We start from the raw sequence: 18,051 nt of genomic DNA, 5'->3' as shown, positions 1-18,051 counted from the left end.
CTTCACCCGCATGTCCACATTGTATAATTCTTTCTTGTCTTGCGATGGCGATGTAATTTGTTGCCTATACCTGAACTGTCGTAGAAACCAGTCCGATTCATGCATTTCTACCGTCGCGTACACTATCAACGACACCTTCGAGTCTTACATCTCCCTATTTAGCAACATTTCTAATGGTTTGCAAGATATGATCTCGGGGTCTTCATACGACATCTAGTCTAACTAAAAAGTAGAATTGTAAATATTGTTACGTACGGATTTTTTTAAGAATCATTACGTAATTAATATAAGTTTGAAAAGGATAGGTAATTGTCCTTGATTTTCGAGCGTTGATCTAATATTAGCCTAACGTCTTCCAACTCATCGGGCAGTCTCACGTAACTCGACCCATGGTTCAACTTGTACAAGTGATCTATAAGTCAAAACATATAATAAATAAAAATATTTACTGCATAAATTACATATTTATTGATAAATGATCTTTACCTCGTCACCAACAAGAACATGTATAGGTCGATCACTTTGGGACATAGAAACTGTATTCATTACCAAGCCCATGATTGCAGCAGCAACAAGCAACCACTGATTGACATCTTATCCAGTTGTGTTGCCTGACAAAGCTCCCAGTATAACGTAAACAACATGGCGGATCCTTAACTTAGTTTTGCGCATTCATTGAAGTCCGCTAAATGTAAAAGCCACCTTATATGCACCAAATTTCTAGATTTATCGGGCATTAAAATACCCCCGACTAACCTAATGATGAATGTTCGGGCGTATTGTTGTATGACCTCTTCCGTTGCGTCTTCGGAAAGCTTATCAAATTTTGTCTCCAACTAATTGATCGATATCCAACCACCTACGAGCCTGTTCGGGACCTTTCCCAACATTCTCATGCAGAGGTCCACTTTCCCCCGAACCACCGCTAATCCCATGATGACTGACTCATTCACCAGCAAACCAAGCTGTAATGATATGTCTTTAAGTGTGATTATACACTTGCCACATGAAATGTGAAAAGCATGTTTTTCGGGCCTTCATATTTCCACCAATGCGCTGATTAATGTGGGATCGAGTTTGCAGCCCCCTTGCATGCAAGACATATGCAATAATCCAGGCTCTTGTAGGTACCCACGAATTTTTGGGATCGGAGGCTCCCCCGTATTATGTATGAACGCCTTCATCTCACAATCGTTTGCCTATTTATAACATAAAAAAATATTTAGATTTATAAAAAAATTAACATAATTAAAAAAATAAAATTTTAAATTTCGTCTTACCATTGCTAATTGGGTGGTGGAAATATGATTGTTGTCGAAGCAGATTAAAATAAGATATAATTAAAAAAATTTAAATGAAAATATAAATAAATATTGAATAAAAAGCTTGAGAAAGTTTGAGAGAAGGATGTGAATGAAAAAAAATAAAATTTGGGGTATTTATATTATCGTTGGGATTTTAATTTTTTTACCGTTTGGTGTAACAACGATAAAAAGTCACTGCATTTTACCGTTGAGGGAAAACGCGCTCAACTGGACGATCTTTCCCACGCTTTCACTTTCTCTCTCCTAAAAATGCTTATTTCCCTAATTAAATTTTAAAACGGCTTAAAGGTAAAAATATACCATATTATGCTAATTTAGACTTGAAATTCAGTCACCAATTTAAATTTAACGGTTAAAGGCACCATTGGCCCTTGTATTTTAGGGTTTATTCTAATGTGGCCTTTATACTTTCAAAATGTCCCAATTAGCTCTCTATACTTTACTTCCAATAGCTAGAGTGGCCCCTAACCCAAACTGTGTTATTTTTTGATGACATGGTGTTTGTGCCCGAAGAGATGCCGACACGTGTAAAGCTGTTGCCTTGAAGGTTGACTGCCAATTTTTCACTTAGAATTTTTTATATAAAAAATCATTTATCTAAACAAATAATTACAAGTACTGAAATGATGCATTTTAAAATGTTAGAATTTCAAAAATCTCTAAAAGTTCAAAATTCTTCCTCCAAAAAGTCAGAATTTGGGATCCAATTGAGTTATAAATCCTTTAAATTCGAACTTTATTGAACTCAATTAATGTTACGTAAAGAACATAAAGTTGGTACAGGAGTAGCATCTAATATGCAGCTTTACACCAGTTTTTCAACAGCAGTAGCTGAAATGCTGGTTGAAAGCACCATGTAAGATCTATACGTACTCCCCGCTCTTCCCCGGGATAAATGGGCCAACGGCTGTGTGAACGCACGCGATGGGGTGAAGGTGATCTCGAGGAATTTGGGCTTTGATCGACGGGAAGAAAACTCTGTCAAAAGATTACATTATAGAGGAACTACAATCACAGCAAAGATATCAACTGGAAAAGTTTACACTTACAATAGACAACTAAAATGCGTCGAGACATACTCCTTGTAGGAAGCGGTTTTTTCTTGAACATCGACATCAATGCTATCTCCATGTTGCGCAATGCATTTTTGTTTTTTGTTACTCCAACTAAATTTTGCAGAGGAAATTGTGGTTCTTTTGCATACTTTCTTCCATTCATTCCATCTTTTCTTGCTTCTTCACTTGTCATGGTTGTTAGCTTCCAAGACATTACATTTCCTCTATAGGATTGTAGCTTTTGACTTTCAATTATCATTGCTAAGTTCGAGTTATTGGTTATAAACATCAGTGGTCACCACTGATTTTCCTTTATATGGCTTTCTCCTTTGGGTTATAAGCCTTTGAAGTTTGAACTATACCTTAATTACCAAATTGGCCTTCAATGTTTCCTTTCTGTCATGAATAGTTCTTAACGTTTTACCCCGTCACTTATGGCCTCTGGACTATAACTCTGTTAAAACGAAAAAAACACACGAGGCATTTTGGACGAATCAAACCGCAATATGTGGCAAAAAGATTAATTGAACTTAATTTTCTTTTTCTTCCTCCTTTTACAATATTTCTCTCCCACTAAATTTATCCTGCTTGAAATACTCAGCACTCAAAACATTTCTCCAAGAATTGCTTGCAATATATCATTCATGCTAACCTTACAACCAACAATCAACCATGCCTCATATTAAATGATGAGGGCAGAAAGAATAAAGGACAAGGCATTAGTTAGTTGTTGCAACAAATGTTTTAAGAATACATAGTAAATCACAAAAGTAAGGAAATAAAATATACAATCACATAAATTCTATGTGTTGACTTAATGAACAAGATATTCATCGTCCTAAATATGACTTGGATTCGAGTTACACTAATTTTATTAATTAACCCCTCTTATTTTTAGTTTTCAAGGAATTATTTATGTGATCAAAGACCTCGCCCCAAATCCACCGATACTTTTTGTTTCTTCTTCAAATTATTTTGAAGTAAAACCCCTAATAAATTATATTAACTGAGGTCAAAAGGTTGTTTTTTTTTTGGGGGTTTTGTTTTTTGCAGGAGAAACTGTGATGGTTGTCGGTGACGGTGACAGTAAGTGACAACAGAATATATTTCAAGTAATAAAATAAACTTTCGAACTCGATTTCTCTTTTACCATTCGGATCCGATGAGATGTTTGCATATTTCTGAAAACACACACGTACTGTTCTTCGAACAAAATTCTCATTGTAGTAGTAATTTACTAATTTTCAAGTCAAAGGGTAAAATCAAGCCGATAACTTTAGTACTTATATATTTTTAATTTAAATATTTATATGATACATATTCCAATATGTACCTCGAAACATATGAAAATACATTAAAAAGAAACCTATAAAACACACATCTATATCATATGAGAAACTCACCCAAATCCGATTAATATAGAAAGCAAACCAGCCAGCACCCTTTAATTTGATTATGAAAAGATTAGTTTTGTTTGTCACAACCAAAAATTCCCAATCTTTGATCAGTTGATTCTTTCAATCTATTTTAAATAGATTCCATATGAATACATTTTAACTTTGTAATGTACTACTCCCTACAACTAATTCAGCGAACTGTCACAGTAAAAACTATCTCAAGTCTCTTTAAATAATGAATGTTGAGCTAGTTAATGTTCAGAAGAGTAAAAGTGACCCAAAAACAGATGGGCTAGTTGAATGGCACAAAAGCCAATTAAGCACACAAATGCGAAGAAAACTATGGAACAGACCTGCAAAAATTCATCAGACAACTCTAAACACCAAAAGCTATCTAAAATATGAACAATGAATTGAGGTATTCATAGTTCAGCAGAGTAGAAGAGGTTAAACCCAGAAAAGCACACTAAACCCAGAAAAAATTCAGGGAAAAAATTTTGGACCATTTCTCCATTTGTGCATATTATCCTTGCGCAGGAGCCATGATGGTGTTCTCTATATTGTTCCAATTTTATCGGATGTTCCGAAGTTTTTTTGTAGGTTGCTTTCTTGTATATAAAGCTTCGTCTTTCTGTTCCTACTTCCTAGCAATTTGGTTTAAACTATGATTTGACACATGGCTGGTTGAGCCTTGGAGTGCACAAAACCTTGGCTTGTGCTTGTGGGACCCTTTCAGCTGCAGGAGGACTTGCTCATACAGGCTACTTCTCACTTCCCAGTTTCCATCAACACTCAAATAATGCAAATTTAGAGCAAGCAAAAGATGCAACATATAGTTGTTTGAACTATGACCTAACATGGCTTGTTGATCTTTGAGTGCACAACTTGGTATTATTGTAGCTTTACGCAAAGTTATTTAGCAAAAACATGACAACAGTTGGCCAGTGCAAAAAAGACATTATTCAGCAAAATGAAATAAAGAATATAATAAAAGAATTGCCATAAAACACAGAATTGACTAACTGTGAATTATAAAAAGATCAATCATCCAAGCGAGCTAAATTTAAACTACCATGAGCAGTTTATCAGTTATTCAGTAGGGCTGCATTTCTTTTTTCTTTTCGCAATATATGAAGCTCAAAGCTTCTATATTTCCTACTTAAATTGGTCTAACACTAGCTTAATACATATCTTGCAGTAAAGCATGTTAAACTTACTCCTGCAAAATTACCAGAGTTGAAATTAGGAAGATGAGAACAAAAGCCAAAAAGGTAATTAAGATAGAAAATGGGTCCTCAAAATGTCTTTAACATAAGAAATATAGACCGCATAGAAATGCAAAGAAAACTGGGGAAGAGATGGGCAACAGAGAAGTCAAAGAAAAAAATTTGGACCATTTCTCGATTTGTGCGTGTCATCCTTGCGCAGGGGCCATGCTAATCTTCTCTGTATCGTTCCAATTTTATCGGATGTCCCCGAAGGGAAAATGTATCTATGCTGGTTTTTGTTATATAAAAGTTTTTACTGTACTCTTCCCGAGCAGTGTGGGATCCTTGAATGGTTTCAAACTGACACTCAAAAGCCTTGAACATTAACATCATACTAAGCACCAAAATGCAAAGAAAGAAAAAAAGAAATAGAAACAGAAACAGAGCAACAAAAATTCAAGGAAAGATCAGCAAACTCAGACAGCAAAAACTATCTAAAATCTGAATAGTGGATATTAAGCTATTCATAGTTCAAGAGAGTACAACAGCCCAAACCCAGAAAAACACTCTAAATTGCAATCTGAAGTGAGCAAAACCCGTAAACAAGAGCAGTAAACTAAGCACAAAAATGCAAATAAAACATACAAATAGATAGAAAGAAAGTCGGGGAAAATACAGAAAAAAAATATGTATCATTTCTCAATTTGTGTGTCTTGCGCATGCTAATCCTTTTTGTATCATTCTAATTTCATCGGATTTCCCGAATATATAAGTACCATGGTTCTTTTCTTGTATTTAAGAGATTTTATTGTTGTATTCCCAGCTGATGCGGGACAATTGTCTAGTTTCAACTTTCAAACCAAGATCCTATATGTGGGCTGGTTGAATCTTAGGGGTAACATGGAAACCATGGGCTTGTGGTTGTGGACTGTGGACTGTGGACATGTCTCAACCTAATGAATGGGTCTGAATCTGAGACATCAAACCCCAGCTGATCACTTTTCCTACAAAAGGCAGGAGAGTTTCCGTGGTGCAATAGTATGGTAAAACAAACCAAAATAGCCTAACTCCATGAGGGGATTGCCTTAAGATCAGCTCGGGTTAAGTCTGATTTGCTACCATTCATCAAGTTTATAACATTTGGGCACCAATAAATTAAAGGAAAAAAAAGTTGACATAATCTGATGATCCTAAGTCCCCAGTTAGAAACCTAGACAACGGAAAATACTTCCATATGGTTGTTCCAACAGTTCATAACATCCATGCATGCTGAAATGAGACTAAAGGTCCCTAAGATATATGAATCTATTAGGCAAAGAAAACGAAAACCCGATCCTCCCCCATCAATCATCTCCCTGGCCTGGATTTGTAAATTCGTAATGAGGTTCTGCCATTCTCCTCAAAACTTCTTCCTACACGTATTTTTAAGAAGTTGAAGAATTCCCAAAGTCCTGCAAACCCCATTTCGCAGTAATCTAGAAACCGGTCCATTACTTATTGGTAGCACTAAAATTTTGCATGAAAAAAATTGAATTCCTTTGGTTCAACTCTACCGTACAATTTTTTATGGTGCGAATGTAATTCGCCTGATACTAAAAAAAATTGATTTTTTTTCTATGGTGGCAATAGAGTTTAGGATTTTTTTAAAAAAATAATTTTTATTTGGTTGTGTTGATGTAATTCGCGTGACCCTAAAAGATTTAAAATTTTTTAGTGGTGCCAATGTAATTGGCATGATCAATGTCCGGTTTTTTTTAAATAATTTTTTATTTGATGGTATCAATGTCAATAGCGTGACATTAAGAAAATTAGTTTTTTTTTACGATGTTAATGTAATTGGCGTGACTAATGTCAGGTTCTTTTTAAAAAAATAGTTTTTTATTTGGTGGTGCCAATGTCATTTGCGTCACCAATGTCTAAAAGTTTGAATTTTTTGGTGGTGTCAGGATCATTGGCGTCACCAAAAGACTATATATACTCATCTCCGATAAAAGATCAGTATAAGGTGAATATATATATGTTTTAGAATTTTATTATGTTGAAGGATGAAGGGGAGGGAGATCAAGACCGATATTTTTTATGTTTATGTTGATTTAAAAAAATTTATAATTTAAAGGTATGTTTTATTTAACAGTGATCCGGTAGAGCTTGAACATCAAAAGATTTAGTAGTCCTTTTCGAGAGTGTAGATTTGATTCTTTAATTTTATATGATGTGGCAGTTTCAAGTAAAAATAGGGGTATCAGTTTCTAGTGATTTATTAGGCAATGGGTTCAAAGTGGTTATGTAGGTCTTTTCGTTGGTTGTGGTAAGGTCATAACTAGTTCAAATTGGTTATACAGCCAACGGGTGGTATTATTAGGATTCTCTGGGTCAGGAGATGTTTGAAGGTCTCGATAGAATCCCAGTTGAATAATATTACGGGTGAGATTATCTTGGTCAGCTGCATCTGAGCTGCAAATATTAGTATTGAGAAACTTGCTTGAAGAACTTGCTCGTGTTGTCATTAAACATGAGCTTTTTCAGTTTGTAAGACACAATATTGTCAGTCTTGAACAAAATTAAATTAATCGTTTATTTCTGTTTTATTAGTATTGAGAAATTTGCTCGTTTTATCATTAAACATGGTCATTTTGTAAGACGCAATGCTGTCGGTCTTTAACAAAATTTAGTTCATCGTTTATGTTCCCTTGTATTTTTTATGTTTCAATTTTTAGTCTTCCTTTTTTTTAAAATGTAAGAAAATGTAAATCACATATTAAAGTAAGTTATTTAAAATCATTTTGTAATGTTGACAATGTGAAACTTTATTTTTTAAAATATTGGTTTTGTAAATTAATAATTATTTGAAATGTTGTCACTATAAAATAATTTTTATTTAAATTATTTCTGCAATATGACTTAATCGTTTAATAAGGGGTGTAACTTAAAAATAGAAAAATAAATAGTGGGATTGTAGGGCAAATGACCAAAAAAAATCTTTTTTTTTTCAAAAATCACTGAAATAGGCCAATTATCTAATTATTTACTGGAATAGTCCATTTTTCGCGAAATTGGGTCCACGTCAGCGCGATGTCAGGGTACGCGCCAGGAAATCGCGTCCACGTAAGCGCGATTTGCTGACGTGGACACAAATCGCGCCCTCTAAGACGCGATTTGCTGATGTGGCATCAGTTTATGTTTTTTAGCTTGGAAAACTTTGAAAGGCCATAACTTTTGGCTCGGTTGTCCGATTGAGACGATTTTTTTTATTTCGAATAACTTTTCGAGATCTACGCGCTGACAAACAGCCGAAGGCAGTTTGCCGCAGTTTTCATCGAAAAGAATTTTTTTTTGCCCCTAAATTTCGATTTTTTCGGTTTAAAATTGAATTTTGAAACATTCAAATCATTATTTTCCTTATTTATTTGGAGTAAACACCGGATTTTTTTTACAGAATTGTTGTATTATTTTTTCTGATTTGACACGTGTATGGAATAGGTCTGATAAATTGTTAAAACGTAGGTAATATAATTAAGATAATAACAGTATTTTAATAATATATTAATTAATTAGTTTAGCTTAGTTGGTTAATATGTTTGCTCATTTCTTTTAGTACCTTGGTTCAAATCTTGTTGGAAACTTTTTTTTTTGAATCAATTAACTCTTCTATATTACATCAATAGCAACAAGTACAAAAAAGATTCAAAATTGTTTCCAACAAGATTTGAACCAAAGTACTAAAGGAAAAGAGCAAGCATATTAACCAACTAAACTAATTAATTGAGATATTCTTAAAATACTGTTATTATCTTAATTATATTACCTACGTTCTAACAATTTATCGGAATTATTCCTTACACGTGTCAAATCAAAAAAAATAATACAACAATTCTGTAAAAAAATCCGGTGTTTACTCCAAATAAATAAGGAAAATAATGATTTGAATGTTTCAAAATTCAATTTTAAACCGAAAAAATCAGAATTTAGGGGCAAAAAAAGGATCTTTTTCGACGAAAATTGCGGAAAACCACCTTCGGCTGTTTGTCAGCGCTTAAATCTCGAAAAGTTATTCGAAATCAAAAAAAAATTCGTCTCAATCAGACAACCGAGCCAAAAGTTATGGCCTTTCTAAGTTTTTCAAGCTAAAAAACATAAACTGATGCCACGTCAGCAAATCGCGCTTACGTGGACGCGATTTCCTGGCGCGTACCCTGACATCATGCTGACGTAGACGCGATTTCGCGGAAAATAGACTATTCCGGTAAATAATTAGATAATTGGCCTATTTCAGTAATTTTTGAAAAAAAATAGTTTTTTTGGTCATTTGCCCGGAATTGTAAATAGAGAAAAGAAGCTTTAAAAAAAATTAATAGTTATTTGATATTTTTCCTATGTAAAATAATTTCTATTTAAATTATTTTTGCTATAGTAAATAGTTATTTAATTCGATATAATAAATTCAAAATTATAAATAAAATGAATGATATAATTAAAAATGGAGGAAAAAAGGAATTGGGAGTACAAGGGTGAAAAAATAAAGATTAGGGGGAATTTTAAATAGAATAAAAAAAAGGAAAGATGAGAAAAACAAAAACAAAAAGTGGGGAAAAGGTGAATGAGAAAGAAAAGAAAAAGAAAGCGGCAGAGGGAGTGAGGTGGAAGAAAGAAAAAAGAAGGGTCATTTACGCAAAAAAATAAAAATTGTTGAGCTATTCTTTGAAAAAATCGGAAAAATAAGGACCAAAAATTAAAGATGGGAAATCGTGACTGACCGGTCACATCACGTCAGCTGCGTCAGTGGCGTCAGTGATGTGACAAGTCAGTTTTTTTTAGCCTGTTTCAGTTTTTAAAAAAAAAATTCGAATTTTTGGAGCTTCCTCTCCCACGGTTCTAGTATAAAAGGGGGGTGGGCTTTTGGTTTGGTCCCCGCATGCTTAGAAGAAATAGTTAGTCGATTACAATGTTTTATTTATTAATTTATTAATTTATTAGTTTGTTAGGTTGGTTTTATTTGGTGTTATCTGAAATTCGAAGTTGATACGTTTAAGGTATGTAAATTATATATTTTGGTGTGTGTAGTATATTAAAGTGATTATTATAATGCAATGTTGAACTATGTTTAATTTATTGAGTGATATTCTTTTTTTAATTATGCAGATATCAAAATATCTTTTTTATTCGAAGTTGTCGATCACACTACACTGAAGATAAACGAAACGGTAAAATTATTATATCACAAATTATTTATTCACATGTTATATATGATATCCATTTATTAAGTGTGATATAATTATGCATGAAATAAATTATTACGTGATTTTCATACATTTTAATAATTATTATATGATGATTATTAAGTGAATGCATGAACTTGTTTTAAAGTGTCGATAGGTTTTAAATTTTTAATATATATATTTTTAAATGCGCAGCAAAATTTGGTCAAATGGTTATGAGATTTTAAATTCAAAATTTTGTTTAAATTTTTTAATAAATAATGTTTGCAAATATGATATCTATTGATCATCTCTCTTTTATGGGAAATTACGGTCTTGAGCCTTTAAGCATTTATAATAAAATTATTATGTTTTAATAAAATTTTAATTAGTATTATATAGGAGACGGAATGTAATATATATATATGTAAATGCTATAAAAAGAATAAGAGGGAGACAAATATTAAAATTTTGTTAATTTAAAAAGAATTGTGTTAAAAGAACCGTTACGCGGAAAAGAATTTTATTTTTTTTAAAGAATTTGTTTCTTTTCCATACTAAATATTATGTATGATCTTTCATAAAAGATAATTAAGTAATTATTTATGTGTAATATCATATGTTCTTATGTTTTTTTTCTATTACAATATATATATTTGAACTTGAGATAGACGCGCATTGTGATTTATATGCATGCATATGATAGTAATGTTGACTTGCATTTAAATTAGTGTGTTTAAAATTACTTTGAGAAATCTCTTTTTTTTTTTCTTGTTTGTTTTATATATGCATTGAGATGTTTGGGGAAATTACCAATAAAAGTCTTTTTATTTTTAAAATTACCGAAATAGATCAAGTCCTAAATTAATTACCGGAATGGGCTAATTTCCCCCAAAACACGTCCACGTCAGCGCGTTGTCAGGGGATAAAGCAGGAAAACGCTTCCTTAAGGAAGCGCTTCGTCCACGTGGATAGAAAATGCATCCTTGAGGGCACATTTTGTGTCCACGTAGACAAAGCGCTTCCTTGAAGAAGTGTTTTCCCCCCTTTTTTTAGGGTTAGGGTTTTGAAGTTTTGGGGTTTTTAGATTTTAGGGTTTTAAGGAAAAATTAAATAAGGGTTTGGGATTTCTCAATTAAATTAATTATAAATTTTTAAAAATTAGATTAGGGTTTAGTGTTTATGGTTTTTAAGGAAAAATCAAATAAATTAGGGTTTAAGATTACTTGAGTAAATTAATTATAAATTTTAAAAAAAATTAGATAGGGTTTAGTGTTTAGGGTTTTTAAAGAAAAAATAAAATAAATTACGGTTTGGGATTTAGGGTTAATTAAATTATTTGTTAATTTAAAAAATCTCCCACGTGGACGCTCTTTTACATGGGCGGTTCCATGTTTTGTAACCCACTAACGGAGTGTCGAGCAGGAGTCGTGTATTCCTCTCGAACAGCAGTTGCAAATGCATCATTTGGCGATGTAAATTGTACATATAACTCAATATAGGGTGCTTTACTAGCGAGATGAGTCTGCACAATTTCCTCCAAGCTACGAGCACCTTTGATGTCGAACGAGTCATATGTCACCAGATCAACAAAAGCACAAAATCAATACCTAATAGACAAAACTTTCATTGGCATCGTTCCGAATATTTTACGCCTAATTCTTTTACGAGGTTCTGTCAAATCTATGTTATGGTTAAAAACCAGTCGCACTGTAATCTCCGATAAAAAAAAATAACATCATTCTCGATGTGACGAACCTCACCATCATAGTAAATAATAGCACTAATACGTTCACTCATCTTCAATTTTTATCCTTCTTAGCCTCTCTAATTTTTTTTCTTGTAACTTATGCAACCTAAGAAAAAAAATTTGCTCATTTATAGCCTCTGGCCAAATAGGAACTACTGTAGCAAAAAAGCGTCCACGTGGGAGCTTCTTTCAATACTTTTGCTGACATTGCATCCTGCTTGAAGCGCTTTTGATACTATTTGCTCATAAACATCTTTTCAAAATTATTTTTTCAGAAATTACTGTAGCAAAAGAGCGTCCACGTGGGAGCTTCTTTCAGTACTTTTGCTGACAATGCATCCTGCTTGAAGTGCTTTTGACACTATTTACTCAGAAACGTCTTCTTAAAATTATTTTGGAGAGAACTACTGTAGCAAAAGAGCGTTCACGTGAGAGCTTTTTTAAATTAACAAATAATTTAATTAAGTAACCCTAAATCCTAAACCCTAATTTATTTGATTTTTTCTTTAAAAATCTTAAACCTTAAACCGTAATTTAATTTTTTTAAAGTTTATAATTAATTTACTCAAGTCACCCAAACCCTAATTTATTTGATTTTTTCATTAAAACCCCTAAACACTAAACCCTAATCTAATTTTTTTAAAATTTTATAATTAATTTACTCAAGAAACCCTAAACCCTTATTTATTTGATTTTTTCTTTAAAAATCTTAAACCTTAAACCGTAATTTAATTTTTTTAAAGTTTATAATTAATTTACTCAAGTAACCCAAACCCTAATTTATTTGATTTTTTTCTTAAAACCCCTAAATTAAACCCTAATCTATTTTTTTAAAAATTTTATAATTAATTTACTTAAGAAACCCTAAATCCTTATTTATTTGATTTTTTTCTTAAAAATCTAAACACTAAACCCTAATCTATTTTTTTAAAAAAATTATAATTAATTTACTCAAGTAACCCTAAACCTTAATTTATTTGATTTTTTCCTTAAAAACCATAAACACTAAAACCTAATCTAATTTTTTAAAATTTATAATTAATTTAATTAAGAAATCCTAAACCCTAAACCCTTATTTATTTAATTTTTTTCTTAAAACCATAAAATCTAAAAACCCTAACCCTAATTGTAGAAAATCCTAACCCTAAAAAACATGAAAAACGCTTCCTCAAGGAAGCACTTTGTCCACGTGGACAAAAAACACGTCCTTGAGGAAGTGTTTTCCTGCTTTATCCCCTAACAACGCGCTGACGTGAACGTGTTTTGGGTGAAATTGGCCCATTCCGGTAATTAATTTAGGACCTAGCCCATTTCGGTAATTTTGAAAATAAAGGGGCTTTTATTTGTAATTTCCCCTAAAATGTATGTATTTTAGTAATTAATGTTTTTTTTAATTTAAAGAGATTAGTTATTTTGTTATGTTTTTTTGTTATTAATTATTATAAATTGTTTGTGTTTAGTTTAGTATTTTGTGATTCTTTATGAATGTAATATTTTTTTGTTTTTTTAAATTATTTGAAAGTTATTTTGTTAGTAATTTATGATTACTTTATAAATTGTTTGTGTTTAGTTTAGTATTTTGTGATTTTCTATGAATGTAATTTTTTTTGTTTTTTTAAATTATTTTATTGTTATGTTTTTTAGTAATTTATGATTAGGTTATAAATTGTTTGTGTTTAGTTTAGTATTTTGTGATTTTTTATGAATTTAAATATTTTTTTGTTTTATTTTATAGTTATTTTGTTAGTAATTTATGATTAGGTTATAAATTGTTTGTATTTAGTTTAGTGTTTTGTGATTTTTTATGAATGTAATTTTTTTTTGTTTTTTTTAAATTATTTTATAGTTATTTTGTTAGTAACTTATGATCAGGCTATAAATTGTTTGTGTCTAGTTTAGTCTTTTGTGATTTTTATATATGAATGTAAATTTTTTAAAAAAATTATTTTATAGTTATTTTGTTAGTAATTTATTATCAGGTTATAAATTGTTTGTGTTTAGTTTAGTGTTTTGTGTTTTTTTATGAATGTATTTTTTTTTGTATTTTTTTAATTATTTTAAAGTCATTTTGTTAGTAATTTATGGTTAGGTTATAAATTGTTTGTGCTTAGTTTAATGTTTATTGTGATTTTCTATAGATGTAAAATTTTTTGTTTTTTTAAATTATTTGAAAGTTATTTTGTTAGTAATTTATGATTAGGTTATAAATTGTTTGGGTTTAGTTTAGTGTTTATTGTGATTTTTTACGAATGTAAATTTTTTTAGTTATTTTAAAGTTATTTTGTTAGTAATCTATGATTAGATTATAAATTGTTTGTGTTTAGTTTAGTGTTTATTGTGATTTTTTATAAATGTAATTATTTGTGTTTTTTAAATTATTTTAAAGCTATTTTGTTAGTAATTTATGATTAGGTTATAAATTATTTGTTTAGTTTAATGTGTATTGTGATTTGTTATAATGTAATTTTATTTATTTTTGATTTATTTGATTATTTATTTTATTTATTCAAATGTTGATTAAATTTATTTTTATATAATTTTATAGGTTGTTTGAAAGAAACTAAACAAGTATGTTTCTATTTTTTTTTGTCGATTTTCGTATGTTTTTTTTTGTTTAGATAGTTTATGTTTATTTTAATTATATTATTATTGTAAACTAACACAATTTTTTTTATGTAGGTAAAATATGAGAATTTATGAGATATTTTTTTATTTTGGTTTTACTGTGTTTTTTGTTACTCACGTATTTACTTTGGTTTTTTTTTGTTACTCAAATCCAAATTATTTATTGTGTTTTTTGCAACAAACTAAATGAATTCTTTTTTTTTTAATTACAGATTTGCAACAAATAAGTTCTTTGATTAATAATGATAATCACATATCAAGTACTATTAATGAGATGTTAATAAAATTGTTATTTGTTACTCACGTCATTTACAGAATTAAATTAGATTATATTAACTATTTCTATAATTTAATAATATCAGGGCCCGTACCGCGCATTGAGGGGTCGTGTGAGTAGTGTAGGCTATATGCCAGATGAACGCCTCATGTTATACTTGGAGTTAGTCGGATTCAGATCAGTAGCAGGATTCAGATCAGTAGCATTGATCTGGACCTTTGATTTGCGATATGACTTAATATCTGCTTTGGTTGAATGATGGCGTCCTGAGACCCACACATTTCATTTGTCGTGTAGCAAGTGCACCATCACTCTATAAGATGTTACACTACAGCTCGGGCTCCCCATCGACAGGAATGTGGTCATGGGCGTAAGTTCGACCTCTAGGCCGGCCGCCCTTTACTATAACTTGCTTGAACGCTCGCCCAGTGAGGAAAAATTTATGGGTTTGATGTTTTCATGACTAAAGGTCAATTTCGAGCATTTACTGAGTACTGTCGATGAATGGGGAGTGATGCACGTTGTTCGATCTTACATTATGCACATTACAGGGGGTGTACTTATGCCGGATGCAAACGGCAACAAGGTCCACTTGATGTACTTGTCCATATTATCTGATTTGTATAACATCTGTTCGTATAGTTGGGGGTCTGCAGTGTTAGCTATGTTGTATTGCAAACTTTGTCGGACGACAAATCCTTCTGCAATGAACATAGGCGGATTCCTCATATTATTGCAGTTTTGAGAGTTTTACCGGATGTCATCCTTGGCATCGATTAGTCACCAATCATATTTATTTCCACTCATGAATAGGTGATAAATTTTTACTCATTATAATAATCAGTTGACATTTTTTTCGGATGATATTATTCTAACAATTTGTTTTCATAGATGGAGCACTAATCCGAGTATCGGGAGGTCATACACAGTTTCGATATACCGTTTGATGGTTAAGAATCATGCTGGAGAAGGTGTAAATTTTTCCAATATTCATGATATTTTATTATTTTATCTTACTCGACCTGCGTTAATATAACCATATTATTAATTGTGCAGTTCATTTGGATGTCGTATTCTATCCCGAAAATTATGGCAGTTATTCCCTCGTCTGCCCACATCCACTCAAATCTATGGTGCATTAACGCACTCATTATCAATTTTCAGACAGTTGAGTAGTATCACGGTAATCGAGTACTCTGGCAGTTCGGTTGCATACAGTATATCCTGACACTGTCAGTACAGTTAGGGGATATCCATGGGATTAGCAAGAGGAGGAAACATGGAAATGATTGGGCGGAAGTGCATGAAGAATATATTGTAATGTGGAACAACCGGTTGGGGCGGATACCTCAGATGGATCGTGTTTTGGATCTATAGCCTTCGTTAGAGTACATACAGTGGTACTCTGAGATGGGGAAACCATATTTGCCATGTGCGGGGGGACTACCATCAACAGTCCACCAAACAAATATAGTTTCCCCATATCAGAAACCACTGTATGTACTCTAACAATGGCTGCAGATCTAAAGCACGATTCATCTGAGGTATCCGCCCCAACTGGTTGTTCCATATTGTAATATATTCTTCATGCACTTCCGCCCAATCATTTCCATGTTTCTCTTTCTTGTTAATCCCGTAGATATCCCCTAATTATATTGGCAGTGTCGAGAAATACTATATGCAACTAAACTACCGGAGTACTCGATCACCGTGATACCACTCCACTGTTTGGAAATTGATAATGGGTGCGTTAATGCACCATTGGTTTGAGTAGACGTAGGCAGATTATGGAATAACCGCCATAATTTTCGAGACAGAATATGGCATCTAGATGAACTGCACAATTAATAACATGGTTATATTAACACGGGTCGAGTAAAGTAAAATAATAAAATGTCTAAATATTGGCAAAACTTACCCCTTCTCTAGCATGATTCTCAATCATCAGACTGTATATTGGAATCGTGTATGACCTCTCGATACCCGGATTAGTGCTCCATCTACGAAAACAAATTGTTAGAATAATATCATCCAAAAAAAATGTCAATTAATTGTTATAATGAGTACATTATCACTTATTCACGAGTGGAAATACATATGATTAGTGACTAATCGATGCCAAGAATAACTTTTGGTAAAGCGCCCAAGACTGCAGCAATATGAGGTATCTGTCTATTTCCACTATAGAAGGATTTTTCGTCTGACAAAGTTCATGATACAACATAGCTAACACTGCAGACCCTCAACTATACGAACGGATGTTATGCAAATTAGATAATAGGGAAAAGTACATCAAGTGGACCTTATTGTCGTTTGCATCCGGCATGGATACAATTCCTATAATATGCATAATGTAAGCTCGAGCAGCATGCATCACCTCTCATTCACTGGCAGTACTCAGTAAATGCTTGAAATTGACCTTTAGCCATGAAAACCTCAAACCCGTATTTTTTTCCTCATTGAGCGAGCATCCAAGTAAGTTATAGCAAAGAGTGGCCAGCCTAGAAATCGAACTTACGCCCATGATCGCATTCCCGTCGATAGGGAACTATAGTGCAACATCCTGTAAAGTGATTGTGCTCTCCCTACACAGCAAATGAAATGTGTGGGTCTCCGGACGCCTTCGCTCAACCAAAGCGAATATTAAGTCGTATCACAAATCAACGGTCTGGATCAATATCGTTGATCCGAATCCGGCTAACTCCATGTGTGGCATGAGGCATTCATTTGGCAAATAGCCTACACTATTCACACGACCCCTCAATGTGCGGTACATGCCTTGATATTATTAAATTAGCGAAATAGTTAATATAATCTAATTTAATTCCGTAAATGACGCGAGTAACAAATAACAATTTTATTACCATCTCGTTAATAGTACTTGATATGTGATCATCATTATTAATCAAAGAACTCATTTGTTGCAAATCTGTAATTAAAAAAAAAGGAACTCATTTAGCTTGTTGCAAAAACATAGTAAATAATTTGTATTTGAGTAACAAAAAAAACAAAGTAAATACGTGAGTAACAAAAAACACAGTAAAATCACAATAAAAATATCTCATAAATTCCCATATTTAATCGACATAAACTATCTAAACATAAAAAACATAGGAACCAACAGAAAATAAAATAGAAACATACTTGTTTAGTTTCTTTCAAACAACCTATAAAATTATGTAAAAACAAATTTAATCAACATTTCAATAAATAAGAAAA

General features: G+C 32.0%; 2 non-coding genes across 2 annotated transcripts; both read right to left on the bottom strand.

The window, feature by feature from the left end:
- Positions 1-4,268: 4,268 nt before the first annotated feature.
- On the bottom strand, positions 4,269-4,367 carry LOC121218020 (U6 spliceosomal RNA). Its single transcript, XR_005914292.1, has one exon. It is a non-coding gene; the product is annotated as a U6 spliceosomal RNA (small nuclear RNA).
- Positions 4,368-5,159: 792 nt separating this feature from the next.
- LOC121218008 (U6 spliceosomal RNA) lies at positions 5,160-5,262 on the bottom strand. The gene has a single exon (XR_005914281.1). It is a non-coding gene; the product is annotated as a U6 spliceosomal RNA (small nuclear RNA).
- Between the last annotated feature and the right edge of the window lie 12,789 nt (positions 5,263-18,051).

Source organism: Gossypium hirsutum, chromosome D05 (assembly GCF_007990345.1).
Source record: "Gossypium hirsutum isolate 1008001.06 chromosome D05, Gossypium_hirsutum_v2.1, whole genome shotgun sequence".
NCBI lineage: Eukaryota > Viridiplantae > Streptophyta > Magnoliopsida > Malvales > Malvaceae > Gossypium > Gossypium hirsutum.
This window is presented reverse-complemented; position numbering and strand designations above follow the sequence as displayed.